Source organism: Protopterus annectens, chromosome 1.part1, assembly GCF_019279795.1.
Source record: "Protopterus annectens isolate FY-2018-M chromosome 1.part1, PAN1.0, whole genome shotgun sequence".
Lineage (NCBI taxonomy): Eukaryota > Metazoa > Chordata > Ceratodontiformes > Protopteridae > Protopterus > Protopterus annectens.
In genome coordinates this window covers 1,127,301,475-1,127,324,071 of record NC_056726.1, presented here as the reverse complement: position 1 = coordinate 1,127,324,071, position 22,597 = coordinate 1,127,301,475, and positions in this window count along the sequence as shown.

The window sequence follows — 22,597 nt, the reverse complement described above, 5'->3', positions numbered from 1 at the left end:
AGGCCTTTGCGGTATAGCTTCCAGGGTGCCAGGAGCCTTCCATGCATGCTGGACGATGAACTGGACAAATTCATTGGCCGGAGGGCTAACTCAGGAGATAGGGGCTGGGCACGAAAGGCTTGCAGGAATACGGATTCCTCTGAGGAAGGATTGAAGGACTTCCAGTCACCTCTCTGTCTTAGGATTTCAAGGATGTCACCAAAGGACACCTCATCAGAGAGTGACTGTGGGGATCCTTCCCCATCATCAAAGTCCGTATCTTCGGTCAAAGACTCCTCAGTGCAGTCCATGTACTTCCTCTTGCATGAACCCTTGCGAGGTACTTCCTCAGTGGGGAGTTCTGGGGAAGATTGCAAAGAGGGGGACGTCTTCTGAGGGGGAGAAACCTGAAGCCCTTGTGCCCGGTGTCCAGTGGTTGTGGCTCGTGACAGTTGTGGCACAGAGGGAGGAGTGGACTCCGACATGGGGGAGTTTGCCAGCAAAGGAAAGCGCCCTCTCCATGGCCTGGAAGGCCAGACCACCCAAAAAGGGATGGGAACCCAGAATCGAGCAAGACAACCTTGGAACCGGGGTAACACCCTGCTCTGAAAAGCCGACCCCCAGACTAGGAGTCTCAAGAGGTCTGTGGAGCATGAGGGAGGGAGAATTCCTGGAGGGTGCCATAGAAAAAAATCGGCATGGAACCAAGAATGCCCTCCCCCACGGCACAGCCACTAGCCTGAAAACAACCCGATGCCTTATGTACCAAGGGTCACAAGGATGACTCCGGCTCCAAAGTGAGGTCCACAAATGGGGTGGGAGGAAGGGAAGCTGCTGTCGGAGGAAGGGTCTTCGATGCTTGTGCCGAAGTGAATGGAGGAGTGTACATTGGAGTCTGTGGAGAAATACGTTCACCTGAAATAGGAAACGTAGCTTTAGGCGGTTAAGAGACACCCCTGGCCACAAGCACATGGTCAATAAGGTGCAAAACATCTTGTTCAAGAGGCTCCTGGTCGACCTCCCAGAGAAACCTGAAGGCGATTCTGGCCTTTCTAGAAAAGGGCTGTATTGGCTACCAGCATATGGATCCAAAGAAGGAAAGTACTTGGTCCTTGCTAGTTCAAGTGGTGCAGAGCACAGAACCAAGGGTGTCTGATCTGAGGAGTCAAGGTAGTCTGCACCGACGAAGGCAGCACCATAGAAGTCAAAGGTGTCTGCACCGTAAAGGCAAGAGTCTGCAATGAGGACTACGGTGCCGTCAAGGAAGATGTCTGCACCGGTAGTAACAATGGTGCTGAAAAGGACTGCACCGAAGAGCATGTCAGTGACGAAGGTGTCTGCACCTTACAGGACAGTATCGTCAAACTCGGGGCCTAAGGAGATTGCACCAATGGTGCCGAAGGAGACTGTACCTGCAGAGACGGTGGCAGTAAAGGCTGCGACAAAACTGTCAGAGCCATAAATGTCTGCATGGTGAACTCCGGTGCAGGTGGCGATAAAGAGGACATAGCTGGAGCAAGAGTCAACTGGGGAGGTGCTGTGCCTGGAGCCAAAAGGGTCACAGATGGCAGTGCCGGACTGGAAATTTTAACCTTCTTATGAGTCGACTCCCTGTGATCTCCAGAGGGAGATGAAGTGAGCGACCTCAAAGAGGAAGAAGAAGAATTCCTCTTACGGGGTTTAGCAAGAGGGGGTGAGCCCTCTGATCCAGAGGCAGCCTTGTAGAAAAGAGTTTTAAGGAGGCCTTTCAGGATTAACTTTTTTTTTCTTTCATTGAGAGTCCTGGTTGAAAAATTTCTACAAATCCCACACGGGGGATCCACTGAAAGGTGGGAGACATTCAAGCAATAGACTATAAGTCATGGTCATCAGAAAGTGGTAACTTATGACCACAATCCTTTCACTGTTTGAAACCAACACTACTTTTCTTGCCCGACATAATGATGTGGAGAAAAACGACAGTACCAAAGAGTTAAGAAGGCTACCCAGAAGGGTAAGAAGAGAGAAAGGAAGGATTACCAACAATGGTAATGAAGAATTGCCTCAAAGGTAAGAAAAAGGGTACTAAATGGAAAGAAACTGTAGGAAGAAAGCCTTAAAGATATGCTAGGGTAGGAGTATAGAAATAGTAACTTATTGAAAACATTTAAATCACTAACAATACAGAAACTTTGCTGAGAGAGAGTGGCTTGACACGGCTGTACAGCAAAGCGGCAAACAAGATCTAAGGTAACAGGGAGCAGAGCATTCTGGGTAGGATCTTGGCTCGAGAGTTTTTGGCTGATGCAAGCTTGATATATGCCTGCTCGGTTCCGAGGACGGAAACGGTAACCCATCAGTAAAGAATGAACAAAGATTAATATCAGATCTGTTCTTTCCAAACTGTCTGATAATGACTGCTTAAATTATAATGTTGTAAAAAAACTGTTTGCTAGAATTTTTTAAGTTAACACCTGAAGCTTATAGGAAAAAGGTTCATGAGCATAGACGCAAGGCAGTTGAAAGTGTTTGTGAATATGTTGCTGAGCTAAGCACTTAGTTTTATAAGTGGGTGATTGAATGTCAGGTCACCACTTTTGAAGGGCTGTTAGACCTTTTGGTGAGGGAACAAGCCCTTAGTACTTTGCCTGAGGACATGATGATCTGGTTAGCTAAGCTAATAGACAATGCCTTACTGTGGATGAGTTGGGGAAGAAGGGAGACCTATACCTATCAAGCAGGACATCACTGCACAGGAAAGGGACACCCAGTGCTGCTCATGGGTATAAGGGAACCCATGGTGGGTAGCCCAGACTGCCCCAAAAGAATCTGCCAGTAGCAGGGGAAGCCACTAGGCCAGGTACACATCCAGCGCCTAGGGTTAAATGTTTTAAATGCAACCAGTGGGGCCATGTAGCATACAGATGTCCATGGAGGCAAGGTGGGGAACAAAATGTGGGAGAGCCAGTTAGTGGGAATGACAAAATGAAAACAGTAAGTTGTCTCGAAACAACAAGGGTACCAAATTACCACAAGAGGTTATATCCTCTCTTAGTGAATGGCAAAGAGACCACTGCTAAGAGAGACACAGCCATTGACATAACCATTGTGAAGCCTGCAATGGTTACAGAGGAGCACTTCTTGCTTGGGCAGTCTACTCCAGTCAGAAATTTAAGAGGGACCCCATTCCAAATACCTTTGGCTAGGGTTCACCTTGACTGGGAGGGTGGAAAAGGAAGCAAGTAAGTAGGTGTGTTTGAGGATATCCCTGCAGATGTCCTGATAGGGAAAGATTTTGATAATGCAGTACTATGTGTTCATGCAGTTACATGCAGTCAGGCTTGGAGACAAACATGTGGGTCTGGTAGCCAGGTGGGAGACCCAGACAGACCGCACACTTGCAGCCAGGAATGATAAAGTGGTTACTTCAAGGAGGGAGCTACCCTGTAGCAGTGAGACTGAAGGCGAGCCACAGCTGCTTGTGGGTACTGATGGTCCCTTGGACAGTGACAGCAAGGGCAGAGTTGAGTAGTAGTACCCAGGATGACAGTGAGGCACCACTGTCAGAGGATACTAGACTTCCTGCAGAAGGGGAGCTAGGAAGGGTTACAAAGAGAGAGTTGAGACAGGTTCAGCTCTCAGACCCTACACTACAAGGCCTGAGGCAGGTAGCTAGTGAGACACCTGATTCTCAAGGGAAGGGGGAATCTGTATAATGGGACAAAGGATTACTGTACAGAGAGTGGACCCGTGAGGGAGGGCTACAGTGTGAGAGAATACAGCAGTTGGTAGTGCCTAGAGCCTACCATCTCGCAATTCTAGCCATAGCCCATGATATTCTCTTTGGAGGTCATATGGGCATAAAACATACAAAGAGACATATTAGGCAGAACTCTTATTGGCCTGGGATTTCCAGGGATATAACAGGGTACTGCAGGACCTGTGAGCAGTGCCAAAAGGTAGGCAAGGCAGGTGACAAGGTAAAAGCTCCTTTGATGCCTTTGCCTTTGATTGAGGATCTATTTCAGAGGGTAGCTATGGATATTGTGAATCCTCTGAGTACCCCAAGTTACACAGGGAAAAAGTATATCCTAGTGGTAGTAGATTATGCTACAAGATACCCTTAGGCAGTGGCTCTATCCTCCACTGAGGCAGAAAAGGTGTCAAATGTTTTGTTAGAGATTTTCAGCAGGGTAGGTTTCCCAAAAGAAATACTGACTGACAGAGATGCCAATTTCATGTCAGACCTGCTGGCTTGTCTGTGGAAGTACTGTGGGTTGAAGCACCTAAAGACCACCCCCTACTATCCCCAGATGAATGGTCTTATTGAGAGGTTAAACTCTACACTCAAGACCATGCTACAAGCATTTGCAGACCAGCTTAAGAGGGCATGGGACAAATATTTTCCCATCTGTTGTTTGCTTATAGAGAGGTTCCCCAGGAATCCGCAGGTTTTTCACCCTTCGAGTTGTTGTATGGGCATAGGGTGAGGGGATCTCTACATTTAATTCCAGATGAGTGTGAAAGTGCGTGAGAATCCCACAAGAAGTCTGTTGTGGCATATGTCCTAAACCTCAGGACAAGGTTCAGGGAACTCATGGGCCTGGCCCAGGAGAACCTGGCAAAAGCCCAACAGCAGAAAAAGGTCTGATATGACAGGAATGCTCAAGCTAGAGTGTATGCTGTAGGGCAGCAGGTAATGGTTCTCATTCCTGTCAGACATAACAAGCTGCAGGCAGATTGGGAGGGACCCTACAAGGTGGTAAGGAAGGTCAGTGATGTTAACTACATGGTAGAACTGCTAGGCAGGTGGCAGGGACACAAATTGTACCATGTTAACATGATGAAATCTTACCAGGATAGGGAGGCCCTTGTGCTGACTATTTGCAGTGGATTGCAGGAGGAGTCTGAGGGAGATCTGTTGACTGATCTCCTCAGTAAGGCTTGGACTGACACCTCAGTGGAAGGGGTAGCAATGTCCCAGCAGCTATCTCCTACCCAGATTCGAGAAATCTGAGCAGTGTTACAGGAGTTTGGGGACATGTTCACTGGGAAATCAGGATGCACCCACCTGGTGCAGCACCAGGTGGATACAGGACCACAAAGGCCTATTAGGCTGGTCCCTTATAGGGTGCCTGAGAGAGTCAGACTCTGAGGGAGGAGATAAAGGAAATATTGGAACTAGGAGTAATTCAGGAGTCCAGCAGTCCCCGGAACTCCCCAGTGGTGCGGGTACCAAAGAAGGATAGCAGCACCAGGTTCTGTGTGGACTACAGGAAACTAAATAACAGACGATGCCCTAGAGCAGCTGGGTGAGGCTAAGTATCTTACCACCATTGATCTTACCAAGTGTTACTGGCAGGTGCCCTAGACCCTCAGTGCCAGAGAGAGATCAGTCTTTGTGACTCCTTTTGGCTTGTATGAGTTCACAAAAATGCCCTTTGGGATGAAAAATGCCCCAGCGACTTTCCAGAGACTTGTAGATCTTATTTTAGCAGGAGCAGGAGATTTTGCCCTTGCTTACCTAGATGATACTGCCATCTATAGCCATTCCTGGCAAGAGCACCTTTAACATGTCAGGGAGGTGCTGAGCAGACTACAGAGGGCAGGGATGACCATTAAGTCCAGAAAATGTCAAGTGTATATGGCAGAGGTCTCCTACGTGGGACATAGAGTGGAGAGTGGTAAGATCAGGCCAGAACCTGCCAAAGTGGAAGCCATTCAGCAATGGCCTACACCTCTTACCAAAAAGCAGGTGATGGTATTTTTAGGGACAGCAGGGTACTACAGAAAGTACGTCCCCAGTTATAGTACCATTGCTGCTCCCCTCACAGACCTGACAAGGAAAAACAGGCCAGATAATGTAGTATGGACCCCAGCATGTGAGCAGGCTTTCCAGAAGCTTAAAGGAGCTTTGGGAGGACCCCCTGTGCTAGTCTAGATTACAGCAAATAATCTATTGTGCAGGTGGATACTTCAAACCATGGGGTGGGGGTTTTACTTAGCCAGATTTCTTCAGTGGGAGAAGAGCACCCAGTGTTTTTTCTCAGTCGTAGGCTCCAACCCAGGGAGGAATGTTATTCAGCTGAAGAAAATGAATGTCTAGCCATAGTGTGGGCACTGCAGAAAGTTCAGCCTTATATGTATGGAAGAAAATTCACTGTAGTTACAGACCACAATCCCTTAACATGGCTACATTGAGCCAGCCAGCACAATGCCAAGATATTAAGGTGGAGCCTAGGATTGCAAGCATATGATATGTCAGTGCAGTGCCACAGTGGGGTTAGCAATGCCAATGCAGATGTGGTCTCAAGTCAGGGAATGGGGTAAGGTATTCCCAGATAGACTCACCCCTTTCAAGCAATGTTTCTCAAGGGTCACTTGAAAAACTACTTTGAGTTCTCGTGGGGGTGGGGGGGGGGGTGTGAAGGCTGCCAGCCCAGCTAGCAAGACATTTGTAAATAGTTCTGTGTCATTGTAAATATTAATATGATCGATAGGCTTGACTACAAATGTAAGTAATCCGTATGTTATTTGCTGAGCTTCAAAAATGTTACCACAGTGCACTCTGCTGGAAAAGAGCAGAAATGTATATGGACTATATTCTTGTGCAAATGTATATTTTCAAAGTAGAATTTGGGACATACAGAGTTAACTTGCAAACTCTGAGAAAATAAGTAAAGAGTTTTACAATTGTGTTTACCACAGCTAGAAGACAGAATGTCTGCAGTTAGAGTTTCTTTTTCTTTCTATTGTCTTAAGACAGAAATAATTACTAGGTTTAAAATGTAAATGTGTGGGCCTCTACTGAAAATGGACATATAGCCAGTTAGACTAGCCCGGTCAACAAATGTAAAATAAATAAACAAAATAATTGTTTTACAACTTCCAGTTTCAGGCAATATTCTAAGAGATAAGTGTCAGCTTCAAAGAGAGAAGTATTTTTCATAGAGACATGTTAAATTCTGTTGGTATCTGTTTAGCCTGGGAACTAGAGGCAGGTGTCAAATAGTGATATCATCTAGCTAACCCAGCAATAATAAGAAGTTATGTACTCACCGTAACGTTCCATCTGAGTAGGTGACTTCATTTGGATGCAACCTGTGGGATTCAGATCCGACATCGGATCCGAGCCGGCAGTTCAAAAGCTTTAGGATCCGAGCTCCTAGCTCCTCCCTTTACCCATAATCCCCTGCCAAGCCCTGACTGACCTCAGATTGAGTTTGCCCTGTGAATACTAGTATAACAGACTCCTGGGGAACCAGGACTCATATTGCTATGCAAGGTCAGGGGGATGGAGGGGGGGATGGTTGCATCCAAATGAAGTCACCTACTCAGATGGAATGTTATGGTGAGTACATAACTTCTTAATCTGAAGTAGGCAGACTTCATTTGTCTGCAACCTGTGGGACAGAGTCCCCAGCTACCTGAATCTTGGGCGGCTGTCATGGAAGGATGTTCCGGAGCACCGCAGAGCCAAAGGATGCTCTCCCTCTGGAAACAACGTCCACTTTATAATGAGAAATAAAAGTATGAGATGAGGTCCAAGTGGCTGCTGCACAGATATCATCTAATGGCACTCTAGATTTAAAGGCAGCAGAAGTAGATACTGCCCTGGTCGAATGCGCTGTAATTCTCTGAGGTGCTGGCCTTCCTGAGGTGTCATAAGCCTGCAAGATACAATTAGAAATCCACTTTGACAGGGTGACCTTAGAGACTGCCTTACCCAGTGCGAATTTTGCAAAGGAGACAAACAGTTGATCGGATTGTCTATGACCAGCTGTTCTGTGAATATAGAAGCGCAGTTGTCTATGAACGTCTAAAGAATGCAATTTATATTCTCCTTTGTTTTTATACTTGGGGAAGAAAACTGGCAAATTAATAGATTGGTTGATATTGGATTCTGAAGAAATCTTCGGCAGAAAAGAAGGATTGGTCCTGAGGAAGACCCTATCAGGAAAAAAGGAGAGATACGGTGGTTTGACGCACAGAGCCTGAAGTTCAGAAACTCTTCTAGCTGACTAAGAAGGCTACTAAGAAGGCAGTTTTCTAAGAAAGGTACTTCAAATCCACAGAGGCTGCAGGCTCAAAGGGGGAAGCGGTTAGGGCCTGCAGGACCAAAGATAAGTCCCAAGGTGGAACCGCTTCCTTAACTGGAGGTCTCAAAAGGAAAGCACCTTTGAGAAAGGTTTTACAAATTTTTGCAGCCATGAGAGGTGTTGAGTCATGACCCACATGATAATGAGAAATAGCTGCCATCTGTACCCTTACTGTGGAAGAGCTTGCTCCTTGTTGGAAAAGGTATGTCAAGAAGTCCAGTACCGCTGAAAGTGGTGCAGAAAAGGGATCAAGGTTGTTTTGTTCTGCCCAAATAGAAAATCTCTTCCATTTGCTTCGATTAACCTTCCTAGTGGAAGGTTTATGGGCCGCCACTAAGTTGGCTTTCACAGGTGACGAGATACCGGGAGTCCTTATCAGGGATGGAACTGGAGCAGCCAGGCTGTCAATTTCAGAGTGTAAAGGCTGGGAACTGGAAGCACTTGAGGATGGGAAATGAGATCCGGAATCGGATCTAGAATCCAGGGCGGATTCACTCTGTGAGACCTCACAAAAGGGAACCATGGTTGACGAGGCCAGAACGGGGCAATGAGAATCATTTTGCTCCCCAAGCTGTTGGCTTTCTGTAGAAGCTTCTGCATTAGAGGCAGTGGAGGATAAGCGTAAAGGAGACCGGGAGGCCAAGCATGCACCAGGGCGTCTCTCGGGGGTTCCCCGAATGGGGGAAGTAGAGCGAAGAAACTGTCACATTTGGCATTTGAGGGAGAAGCAAAAAGATCGCAACAGGGTTGCCCCCAGGCGGCAAAAATCTGCTTCTCTACTACAGGGTTGAGAGACCATTCATGAGGGGAAAGAATGGTGCGACTGAGCTTGTCCGCTAGGATGTTGGACCTTCCCGGAATGTGCGTTGCCACAAGAAAGCGGTTGGTGGAGATTGCCCATTCCCAGACTCTCATGGCCTCTCGACAAAGGGGGTAGGATCTGGTTCCCCCCCTGTTTGTTGATGTACCAGACTACCGACATGTTGTCTGTCTGGATAGCAATAGTCCCTGCAGGGAGAAGGCTGTGAAGTGCTTGCAATGCTAATAACACTGCCCTCATCTCCAGGACATTGATATGCAGTGAGGTCTCTGAACTGTTCCACGTACCTTGGACAATTCTGCCTGCTGAATGCCCCCCCCCCCATCCAAGGCGAGAAGCGTCCGTGGTCACTGTGGCTAGGGGGAATGCAGCACAGAAGGGTCTCCCTGTTAGGAGTTCCGTCGACTGGAGCCACCAAAACAGGGAGTTCCTGCATGCTTTGCTGATGGCTATCGGGCTGTTGAGAGGAAGGTAAAGCGGGGACCATTGGACCTGGAGGGTCCATTGAAGAATCCGCATGTGTAGTCGAGCATGAAGAAGAAGCAGAATGGCTGCCGCCATTGAACCTAGGGCCCTCAGGACCAAAGCTGCCGTCGGAGCAGGTTGTAAGATGGCCGTGATATGACACCTCAGGTTGGACAGTCGATCTGGAGTGAGGAATGCTCGCATTTTTCTTGTGTCCAATCTTCCTCCTATAAAATCTATAAGCTGTGTGGGGGCCAGTGAAGATTTCTCTGTTTATGGTGATCCCAGCCGAGGGGCTATGTGAAGGAAATAGTCCCTGGCTGAGCACAGCAGATGCCTTGATGAAGCTGTGAGGAGCCAGTCGTCCAGGTATGGAAACACCTGAATTCCCTGGAGTCTCAGGTGGGCCGCTACCACTGCTAGTACTTTGGTAAACACCCTGGGGGCAGAGGTGAGACCAAAGGGAAGGACCCTGAACTGGTAGTGACTGGCTCCCAGCCGGAAGCGAAGGAACCTCCTGGACCGTCTGTCCATCAAAATGTGGTAGTACGCGTCCTTGAGGTCTATGGAGCACATCCAATTGTTCTCCCGCAAGAGGGGGAGGATAGATTGTAAGGTGACCATCTGGAATTTTTGCTTGGGTACAGACAGGTTCAGTTGTGACAGGTCTAAGATCGGTCTTAAGTCCCCCGTCTTCTTTGGCACCAAGAAGAACCTGGAGTAAAATCCTGATCCGGTCTGATCTTGGGGGACGCGTTGGATGGCTCTTTTTGTTAGCAGCTGTCCGATCTCGACAGCTGCCGCCTCCCTTTGATCGGGTGTTACATCGGGGAGGTTTTGGGATCTGGGAATACCGCGAAGGGGAATTGAATAGCCTCTGGATATCACCCGAAGCACCCAACGGTCTGACGTGATTAACTCCCATGTTGTCAGGTGCCTCGAAAACCACCCCCTGACTGCCTCCAGAGATGGGCAGCTGGGCAACCCATCAGGGTTGCTGCGTGGGTCTGTCAGAGAAAGGTTCTCTGGACCCAAAGTTCCTAGGAGCCCCTCTGCCTCTAGGACGGCAACCCCCCTGTCCTCCTCTGCCACGGAAGGACTGGTTGTCCGGAGCAGGTTGGGATTGCTGCGATTTCCGGAACCACATCTTCTTCTGTCCCTTTTGGTTCTTCGAGAAGGACCTCTGGGGAGCTGAGAAGCGGACTCCGACGGCAGACAGCGTCTTCCCGTCCTTTTCGCTCTGGACAAGCGTTTCGCGAACAGTTTTGCCAAAAAGGGCAGAACCATCGAAGGATCGAAGGGGGCATTCGCGAAGGTCACTTTGAAGGGCTCTGCGAAGTCACAGTGGCGGAGCCAGGCCTAGCGCCTCATAACAAGGTCCGATCCGCTAGCTCTAGCGGCTCCCTCAGTTGCGTGAGACAGTAGCCGCATAGAAGTATTAGAAACCGCTCTGAGAGTGGCCATACGGGTGGAGTACACCTGTCTGTCCTCCGCCGACATGGACTCTAGGGAGGATGCAGCGTACTCCTTAATCAGGTCTCGCTGCATCCTTATCACATGTAACTGTGAACAAGTCGCTGGTAATGTCAGCTCAAACGAACGATGCAGAAAGTAATGCAGTAAGTAACGTGAAGATAATCCGCTATTAATCCACTGTTGAAATACACTGCCAAAATACCGGTAACAAAACAAAATGCTTTATTCCACAAACAAATAGACGTTAAACGCTACCAGCGTTTTTCGTTCTAAGTAATATTAGAACTTCTTCAGACAACAACCAGATAGTTACTCACAGTTTTTATACGTGTTCTACATAATTAAAACAATTAATTTAATTGATTAAGTGATGCATCTGCTTTTGCTCCAACTCTTAAAGCAAAATTACATATATATGCCATTCAAAGAATACGCATAACACTGTGACCATAAGGGAAACTTATTAAAAATGTATAAAAGAAAAATAAAAGCTACTATAAAAACCCTATTAAATACAGCCTTAGTATTTTTTATTACGATTTAAAAACATACTTGTTTTTCTAAATTTTTCTAATATGACTAAAATGAAATAAACAGTAATACTAATGTAATGAACAATTCTAAGATAGTTCTAAGATAGAGGGACAATTCAACCAATAAGTGGCTAAAAATCATATCAATTTACCTCATCAGGTTTTTAATTTTTAAACTACATGCGATTGAGCAAAACTCATTTATGCCTGGTTCTCTATTAGCTGCCAGGCATAATTGCCAGGCTAGTTCTTTTTTCTCCAGCTCCAATTTTAAGTAGTGATCATTTACAAACCTATGATCATCTTGGAATGTGTAAATTCGATCTATGCCCATAAAGTTGAAAGAATGGTTAGGGTTATTAACACAGTGCCTAGCCAGGGCATTCTCGTTTTTACCCTTGGCAATTGCATACAAATGTTCATACATCCTGTCACGCAAGCGTCTATCTGTTTTACCCACATAAAATGATGGGCATTGTGCACATTGTGCCAGATAGACAATTCCTTTAGAGTTGCATGTGTATGATTCTTTAACAGTATACCTGGTTGTCCTAATTGTGAAATGGTCTGATGTCATTATGTGCCTACAATACTTACAAGCACCACATTTCTTAGTGCCCCTTCTGGCATGCATTGGGGTCGGTTTCAACTCAAGGAGTTTTTTCATATTAGTGGCTCTTCTGAATGTTACTACAGGGTTAAGGTTTAGGGTTGTTGCAACATTCTTGTCTATTGATAAATAGAACCAATATTTTCTAACTGTTTTAACTATTTCTGTAGCCTCTGGGCAATAGGTGATAGTAAATGCTGTTGCAAAGCTCCCGTCATTACAAATGTTTTTTACCATAGTTTGGTCTATGCTCTCTGTTACTCCAATCCCCGAGTTCTCAGCATTAGGTGTAATGTCATTACTCATGCTATATACCTCCATACTTACATTACCAGACAGTATTGGTAAGTAAAACCCCTTCTCCCTTTTCTCCACCACTTCCTGAAAGATGTTATCTAAAAAGGAGGCAGGGTACCCTCTCCTCGAAAACATCAGGTGTAATAATCCACATTCTTCCTCAAAGTCTTCTTTCAACGTAACCATTCTTGCTATTCTCACTAGTTGTCCCTTCACCACAGCTTTCTTCTGGTGAAGGGGGTGCATACTAGTGAAGTGTAAGAAGCTGTTAGAGTATGTGGCCTTTCTAAAGATTTTTGCCGTATAGAATCCTCTATTTTTACTTAACTCAACGTCCAAGAAATTGATAGAATTTTCCTGGAAGTTTTGAGTAAACTTTAAAAAGGATGTTGTTGAGTTAAAGAAATTTACAAGAAGATCAGCTTCTTCACTATTACCTTTAAATAAGATAAAAATGTCATCCAAAAACCTTTTATAAGTAATAAACTGGTTACCCCAATGGCTGTTAAACACATAGTTATTTTCCCAATGTGCTAACACCAGGTTCGCAAAGCTTGAGCCAACTGGTGAACCCATTGCCACTCCTATTTTTTGAACAAAAATATTATTTTCAAAAGTTACAAAGTTATTTTTCAGAATAATGTCAAGTAGCTGTTCCACTAGATTACATTCGTTATCCCTAGCCCCTTTAGTTCTAATAAGTTGTACTACCCATTCTACTCCCAAATCATGTGGAATACAAGAATATAAATCAATGACATCCACTGTTAAGAAGTTGCTTTTATCATCATATGGAATGGACTGCATGTTTTGCAAGAAGGACCATGAGTCCTTCAAAATTTGGTTTTCCATAGTGACAAATTTCTTTAAAATTTTGTCCACTAGTTTTGCACAGGGGTATGTGATTGATTGACGTGCATCCACTAACGCCCTGAATGGTGGATTTAAGACATTTTTATGCAGTTTTGGGATCCCAAAAATTTTTGGGATCCGTGGGGCCAACATGGTCAAGTATGTATGTTGTTCCAAGGTTATAAAACCATCTGAGAATAAATCACTAATAAACATATTGATCCTACGGTGAGCTAGGTTCAATTCATTTCTACTCACCGGTGTGTAAGTATTACTGGCCAAAAGGGCCATCATAATGTTAGAATAATCCTCATTATGCATAACTACCAGTCCCCCACCTTTATCTGGCTTCATAAGCCTCAGAGGTAAATTTCTAAGGAGGGTCAACAGGGTTTTTTCTTCATCAGATATATTAGACTTAAGTTTGTTTTTAGATGAACGTTTCAAAATGTCCCTAAATTCATTCTCACAAAGATATTCAAACATACCTATAGTGCTATTCTGCGGAGGGTTAAAGGAACTTGCTGTTCTTAACTCACTACTATTATATGATGAGTTACCAAACAATACGTTCAGATTCAGTTTACGAATGAACAACTTAAAGTCAATCAACAGTTCAGCTATATCACATTTTTTCGATGGCACAAACGTAAGACCCTTAGCAAACAGTTCTACCAATACATGATCAATAACACATTCTGTAAAATTGTAAATGAAAAAGTCCCCTTCATTGTTATGAAGTGTTTCAAACAGTCTTAGCCTGGATACTTGCTGTTGCTGCGGGTGTTGTATCTCCGCTTGCCCCCCTGGGCTTGGTTCACATTCCAATTGCCCCCCCTCCCCCCTCTGAAGTTTTTTTGAAACCCTGTATTCTGCTTTTGGTTCTGATCAGAACAAAAAGGCTGGTTAGGATTAACACCATTTGTTACCCCTCCAAAACTGTCATCATCATTAATAGAACATTCTGCATCAAGTACAAGACCTGTATTTAAATCAGCGGCTACATTCCTAGTAGGTTGATTTCTTCTTTGATCCTTTTGCATATTTTGGTCTAAAAAAACCTTTATAATTACGTGAAGGGTTTTGCGCTACTGGTGGTTTAGGGAAGGCTGTCCCTACAAACAAGGACTGGAAATTTTACAATGTATGGTGAAACATTATAAGGTTTCCCTTGACTTGATAGCAAAGGAAGTGACAGTGTTAGAGCAAGACATCAAGTCAGACCTGGACTTTAATAGATACCAGTTTGAGGTGGATAGAACCTTTACAAGTATTGCTCAACAAATGGTCAAACTAAAGAAGAATAAAATTAAAAAGCTACAAAGAGACCTGAAAGCATATAGAGAAGGGACAGCCTTCCCTAAACCACCAGTAGCGCAAAACCCTTCACATAACAATAAAGGTTTTTTAGACCAAAATATGCAAAAGGATCAAAGAAGGAATCAATCTACTAGGAATGTAGCAGCTGATTTAAATACAGGTCTTGTACTTGATGCAGAATGTTCTATTAATGATGATGACATTTTTGGAGGGGTAACAAATGGTGTTAACCCTAACCAGCCTTTTCGTTCTGATCAGAATCAAAAGCAGAATACAGGGTTTCAAAAAAAACTTCAGAGGGGGGGGGGGCAATTGGAATGTGAACCAAGCCCAGGGGGGCAAGCGGAGATACAACACTCGCAGCAACAGCAAATATCCAGACTAAGACTGTGTGAAACGCTTCACAACAATGAAGGGGACTTTTTCATTTACAATTTTACAGAATGTGTTATTGATCATATATTGGTAGAACTGTTTGCTAAGGGTCTTACATTTGTGCCATCGAAAAAATGTGATATTGCTGAACTGTTGATTGACTTTAAGTTGTTCATTCGTAAACTGAACTTGAACGTATTGTTTGGGAACTCATCATATAATAGTAGTGAGTTAAGAACAGCAAGTTCCTTTAACCCTCCACAGAATAGCACTATAGGTATGTTTGAATATCTTTGTGAGAATGAATTTAGGGACATTTTGAAACGTTCATCTAAAAACAAACTTAAGTCTAATATATCTGATGAAGAAAAAACCCTGTTGACCCTCCTTAGAAATTTACCTCTGAGGCTTATGAAGCCAGATAAAGGTGGGGGACTGGTAGTTATGCATAATGAGGATTATTCTAACATTATGATGGCCCTTTTGGCCAGTAGTACTTACACACCGGTGAGTAGAAATGAATTGAACCTAGCTCACCGTAGGATCAATATGTTTATTAGTGATTTATTCTCAGATGGTTTTATAACCTTGGAACAACATACATACTTGACCATGTTGGCCCCACAGATCCCAAAAATTTTTGGGATCCCAAAACTGCATAAAAATGTCTTAAATCCACCATTCAGGGCGTTAGTGGATGCACGTCAATCAATCACATACCCCTGTGCAAAACTAGTGGACAAAATTTTAAAGAAATTTGTCACTATGGAAAACCAAATTTTGAAGGACTCATGGTCCTTCTTGCAAAACATGCAGTCCATTCCATATGATGATAAAAGCAACTTCTTAACAGTGGATGTCATTGATTTATATTCTTGTATTCCACATGATTTGGGAGTAGAATGGGTAGTACAACTTATTAGAACTAAAGGGGCTAGTGATAATGAATGTAATCTAGTGGAACAGCTACTTGACATTATTCTGAAAAATAACTTTGTAACTTTTGAAAATAATATTTTTGTTCAAAAAATAGGAGTGGCAATGGGTTCACCAGTTGGCTCAAGCTTTGCGAACCTGGTGTTAGCACATTGGGAAAATAACTATGTGTTTAACAGCCATTGGGGTAACCAGTTTATTACTTATAAAAGGTTTTTGGATGACATTTTTATCTTATTTAAAGGTAATAGTGAAGAAGCTGATCTTCTTGTAAACTTCTTTAACTCAACAACATCCTTTTTAAAGTTTACTCAAAACTTCCAGGAAAATTCTATCAATTTCTTGGACGTTGAGTTAAGTAAAAATAGAGGATTCTATACGGCAAAAATCTTTAGAAAGGCCACATACTCTAACAGCTTCTTACACTTCACTAGTATGCACCCCCTTCACCAGAAGAAAGCTGTGGTGAAGGGACAACTAGTGAGAATAGTAAGAATGGTTACGTTGAAAGAAGACTTTGAGGAAGAATGTGGATTATTACACCTGATGTTTTCGAGGAGAGGGTACCCTGCCTCCTTTTTAGATAACATCTTTCAGGAAGTGGTGGAGAAAAGGGAGAAGGGGTGTTACTTACCAATACTGTCTGGTAATGTAAGTATGGAGGTATATAGCATGAGTAATGACATTACACCTAATGCTGAGAACTTGGGGATTGGAGTAACAGAGAGCATAGACCAAACTATGGTAAAAAACATTTGTAATAACGGGAACTTTGCAACAGCATTTACCATCACCTATTGCCCAGAGGCTACAGAAATAGTTAAAACAGTTAGAAAATATTGGTTCTATTTATCAATAGACAAGAATGTTGCAACAACCCTAAACCTTAACCCTGTAGTAACATTCAGAAGAGCCACTAATATGAAAAAACTCCTTGAGTTGAAACCGACCCCAATGCATGCCAGAAGGGGCACTAAGAAATGTGGTGCTTGTAAGTATTGTAGGCACATAATGACATCAGACCATTTCACAATTAGGACAACCAGGTATACTGTTAAAGAATCATACACATGCAACTCTAAAGGAATTGTCTATCTGGCACAATGTGCACAATGCCCATCATTTTATGTGGGTAAAACAGATAGACGCTTGCTTGACACGATGTATGAACATTTGTATGCAATTGCCAAGGGTAAAAACGAGAATGCCCTGGCTAGGCACTGTGTTAATAACCCTAACCATTCTTTCATCTTTATGGGCATAGATCGAATTTACACATTCCATGATGATCATAGGTTTGTAAATGATCACTACTTAAAATTGGAGCTGGAGAAAAAAGAACTAGCCTGGCAATTACGCCTGGCAGCTAATAGAGAACCAGGCATAAATGAGTTTTGCTTAATCGCATGTAGTTTAAAAATTAAAAAACTGATGAGGTAAATTGATATGATTTTTAGCCACTTATTGGTTGAATTGTCCCTCTATCTTAGAACTATCTTAGAATTGTTCATTACATTAGTATTACTGTTTATTTCATTTTAGTCATATTAGAAAAATTTAGAAAAACAAGTATGTTTTTAAATCGTAATAAAAAATACTAAGGCTGTATTTAATAGGGTTTTTATAGTAGCTTTTATTTTTCTTTTATACATTTTTAATAAGTTTCCCTTATGGTCACAGTGTTATGCGTATTCTTTGAATGGCATATATATGTAATTTTGCTTTAAGAGTTGGAGCAAAAGCAGATGCATCACTTAATCAATTAAATTAATTGTTTTAATTATGTAGAACACGTATAAAAACTGTGAGTAACTATCTGGTTATTGTCTGAAGAAGTTCTAATATTACTTAGAACGAAAAACGCTGGTAGCGTTTAACGTCTATTTGTTTGTGGAATAAAGCATTTTGTGTTGTTACCGGTATTTTGGCAGTGTATTTCAACAGTGGATTAATAGCGGATTATCTTCACGTTACTTACTGCATTACTTTCTGCATCGTTCATTTGAGCTGACATTACCAGCGACTTGTTCACAGTTTAGTGTGGTGCTTCCTGGTTTCTATCCTTATCACATGTGCCATGTAGTTCAGCGCCCTCAGGGAGAAGGTTGCTGAACTAAAGACTCGCTTCCCAATGCGATCCATCGAGCGGGACTCCTTGCTCGGGGGATGCATGGAGGGACTCTCTTGAGCTAATTCCCTCTTTGTGGCTGCAGCCATCATCATGGCATCTACTGGGGGTCCCTTACTCCAATGCGTGCGGTCCGCTGGGGGACTAAGAATACGGTCCAGACGTTTGGGAACAGGCTTGACGGTGGCGGGTCCTTCCACGCTCTGGTGGCAATAAGGTCCACCAGAGGATCGGCAGGAGGGGACACCCAAGAGGTAGATGGGCCCACCTCAAATGCCTCCAAGAACACAGACTCGTCCAAGGAGGCCTTGGGGGCAGACCACCCCCCCGATCCTTAACATTTCCATAATGTCTCCAAAGGAGACGTCTTCTGGGGGTGATCTTGGGGAGCCCTCCCCTTCCTCCAAGTCTGTGTCTTTGGTAATGGAATCAGGGGAGTCCACGTGCCTCCTCTTACACTTACGCTTACGAGGCACTTCCTCGGGGGGACTGTCCGAGAAGTCCTCGCCAGCAACCAGATGTTCCAAGGGAACCACTTGGGACATTGAGGCGGGCTGTCCCTGGGACCGGCTGATGGGAGCCTGGCCCAGCTGCGAGGGAGTGCGGGATGGAGCTCAGACAGGGACCGGGGGTCCGGATACCTCGACAGAGCCCTTTCCACAAGGTCGAAAGCCGAGGGGGAGCCAACCTCTCTAAGACCCAAGAGCCGACCTCCACTCGGATCCGACGCATGGATCAGAGCCAGTGCCGACACCGTCGGATCCCAGAGACTGGTGTGCTCTGACCTAGACGGAGTCGAAGATACACCAGCTGTCTCGGATCCGAGGCTCGGCCCACGGCTCCGAGAGGTCGGGTCCGAAGTACCCGAAGCACTCAAGGGATGGATCGGATCCGAGGTGCGCCGACCAATCGGATCCGACCCACCCCCGGGTCCAACTCTGCCTGGCTCCGACGGCTCCGAACCCGGGAGTCGGATCGGAAAAGGAGCTATGGGGGAGAAAAAGGTGGTCGAGGCCCCTCCCGGATGGGGGGGGGCCAGGAGCACTCCCATCTGTATCTGGGCCTGGATGAAACGCCTCATCATCCGGTCCATATCAGCGTTTGACATTGAAAATGTTGACCTGGATGAGGCCACCGAGGCGGACCTAGAGTGCCACCTCGGTGACTTCGATAGAGGTCTAGTCTCCACCTCCTCGGGTCCAGGAGAGAACCGGGGGGAATGGAGACGAGGAGGAGGAGATCTAGAAGGCAAAGGAGAGGCAGGCTTAGACGGGGTGGCCGAGACAGAGGTTTCGGCCCGCCGCTTGTGGTGCCCCTCCTTATGCCTCTCCTTGTCCCTCCTGGTCTCCTTATCCTCCAGTTTCTTGGTGGGAGGTTGAGTCCCTGCCGGAGGAAGGGAGACCGACTTACCCGGAGAGAGCTGCTGACTAGCAGGGGAAGAGGCCATAGCCGATTCAGGAGGGAGAAGTCCCGCCAGAACCAACTTCGACCTCCGCTCCCTTAAAGCCCGGGGGTTGAACCCTGCACATATGGTACAACCAGATGACAGGTGTTCAACCCCCAGACATTTAACGCACCGAGTGTGGCCATCGGCTGGAGAAAGCTTGTGGCCACACTCGGTACATTTAGAAAATATAGCCTTAGGGGCTTCTGACATGTCTACACCCTAACAGGCCTAAAACAAAACACACACCAACAGACACACAACTATGCTAAACCCGAGAAAAAAATTAAACTAAAGGGAGGAGAAAGCCTAATGACACTCACACTAGTTAAATTTTTGGAAAAAAAGGAAATTTTCCTGTCAAAATACACTAGAAAATACTTGCTAATAGGAGCTCGCAAAATCCGTCAGCTACTTGAAACGCGGTAAACGAAATCTGAGGTCAGTCAGGGCTTGGCAGGGGATTATGGGTAAAGGGAGGAGCTAGGAGCTCGGATCCTAAAGCTTTTGAACTGCCGGCTCGGATCCGATGTCGGATCCGAATCCCACAGGTTGCAGACAAATGAAGTCTGCCTACTTCAGATTGTGTATTATTAATTTAAGAACTATCTCAGAGAGAAAATCTAGGCATTTTGTATTTGTCTCTGGGCCTGTAAACATATCACCAGCATTTGTCTTGCTCTGTAAGTAAGACTTTTATCATAGTATCTCTCTTAGAGATATATAGGAAGATAGTAAGATCAGTCTATATGTTTTCTGTATTTATGTGAGACTGTCCTGCAATGTTGTTTTAGAGTACTTCCTGTGACTCTGAACTCTGTTGTCAAGGTGTTGTTATTGAGTATTGTCTTGTGCTTTGATTATTTATTATTAAATATATATGAACCATTTAATTGTGTCTGGTTTTGTTTAGAGATATTTAAGCTCTGAGAGTACTTGCATGTATTTGGTAATACTGTACAGGCCACTCTTAAATAGCCTTAAAGTCTTGGACACACTTACCATTTGGATAATAGAAACATTAAACTGTAGAATTGGTCACCCTTTGTAAAGAGCTTTATAGTAGCTGATAAGGGTGGTTGGTGGCAGCTGGTACTACCTTATAGTCTGGGCAGAAGGGGGCATAGCTAGTGAACCTGTGCCAGTCATCCCCAGGAGTGTCTGTGTGTTTGTATATAACTCAAATCTCAAACTGTGTGTGTGTCAGCTACTTGGGCAGGGACATGAAGCACTGGTTGGACAGAGAGAGTGATGGAGGTTTTGGTGTGACTCCTCAGCTGAGATCTTAACCCTCCAGCTGTGTCAGTGGGGAGTCTTACTGGGGATCCAGAGAGAGAGGGAGAAACCAGCCCCAGACTGACTGTACTCTCTGTGCGCTCTGAAGGGAAATTGCACTTTACTGTGTGTGTGTACTTGTTATCCTCCCAATGTGCACGTCCCTCACTGGTGTTAATGGTGAGGATTGAAGCTTCTTGATTACTGGACCAGTGCATGGGTGTCAAAATAAATATTTGAATGAGTGGTTTCAGCTTACTAAAAATTGCTCTGGTGAAGTATTTCCATTAAATGGAACTTATGATAAGAATAAATTAGTAGATTTGAAGGGTATTATGGAAAAAAAGAAAAACAAGGTAAGTAGGGAACAATGTGCAGATTTTAGTTTTGGCAAACTGAAACTCTGAAAAGTGAAAAGGAATCAGCATTAAGGGGATTAGAGGACACTAATACAAAGTTGCTACAACAGGTAAGAGGTCAAGAAGGCATTACAGACCAGAAAAAGGGAACCCTTTGTCCTGTCTTTGCAGGTTTGGAAGAAACTGGGGATCGGCAAAAAAGCAGAAACTTCAGACGATGATGGTAATCCTCCAGCAGCTACTGCATCCCCACCCCCATATTTACTGATACAGGTGGCTCCTGTACAAGATTCTGCTGTTTCATAGACCCCTGCATTTCAAACAACTGTCTAACAGACACCAGGTCAGCCCGATACTCTTACATCTCAACCTAGTTCCCCTGTTCAACCCTCATCTTCAGAACAGGCACCTACAGTCAGGGAGGTTTCTTCTGATTATTATTATTATTATTATTTTTCTTCTCTTTCTCATTTCCAAGCCTCTACCTCTCTAACAGGAGCATTAGTATTTGATCCACCCACAGTCCACCACACATGCTCACACGATAGGGTAAGACAAGAGGTCAATGCCTCTGGAGGGGATCTTTTGGCACCCATTAGAGAAACATTGGTGGCTAATAATACACAGCTTGTTCATCGCCCTTGGACCCCTGTTGATTTGCATACTATGTCCAAACATTTTCAAAGTGTTCGAGAAGATCCTTTAAAGGTTTAAATAGGAATTAAAAACTATAATAGAATGTTATAACCCTACTTTGACAGATTTAAACCAGCTGCTTTGGGTAGTCGCTTCAGATGAAATAATGAACCTGTTATTGGAAAAGGCTGAAATAACAAATTTTACTCTCACAAGGAATGCACTAATAGAAAAAAGGACAGCATTGTTAAATAAAATTACAGAAGCGTGTCAAGTTAGGACAGACTGGTGTAACATAAAGGCATGTAAGCAAAATAAAAGGGAAGCCGCTGCAAATTATTTGAGTTGTGTTTGTTACAAATTCAGAGAGATCAGATCCTATACAACATGCTAAGCCAGCTATTGCAGCTGCTTTTGTACAGCGTCTGCAAGACCCTATACAAAAGCAAATAAAGCAAATGCTTATAAACTGGCAGGGAAAGACTTGGAGTCCTTCCTTACTAAGTGCTGCAAATCACTGCATTGAGTATCAGGAAAAAAGGATACTGAGGATAAGCTGTTAATTTTGCAAATAAGGCAGTTAGAAGCCCCAAAAGGATGAAGCAGGGGAAGGTGGGGCTGCTAGAGGATTTATTAAGAGTGCTGGTCTTGGGGAACAAGGTACAGCTGGTTGGCAACAATGAGCTGGCAGTGTTCCCCACCTCATCTGATGGATCTTGCTTCAAATGTGGAGAAGCAGGACACTGGAGAAGAGAATACCCACACAGGTGAATGCAGAGAGTCCAAGACACCTGGAATGAATGTCAGCTAAATTATAACAATGCTGCATTTCTTCCACCACCTCCTCAAATTAGGAGGTGTCAGGAATCACCATACAATGTCAGAATAAGAAAAAAGAAATAAATCATAATCTTCTGCTGTCAGCAGATCAAAAGGCACCCTATATTAAGGTAGAAATACATTCAAACAAAATTCCTTTCCTGGTGGACACTGACGCCACTAGGTCTGTATTAA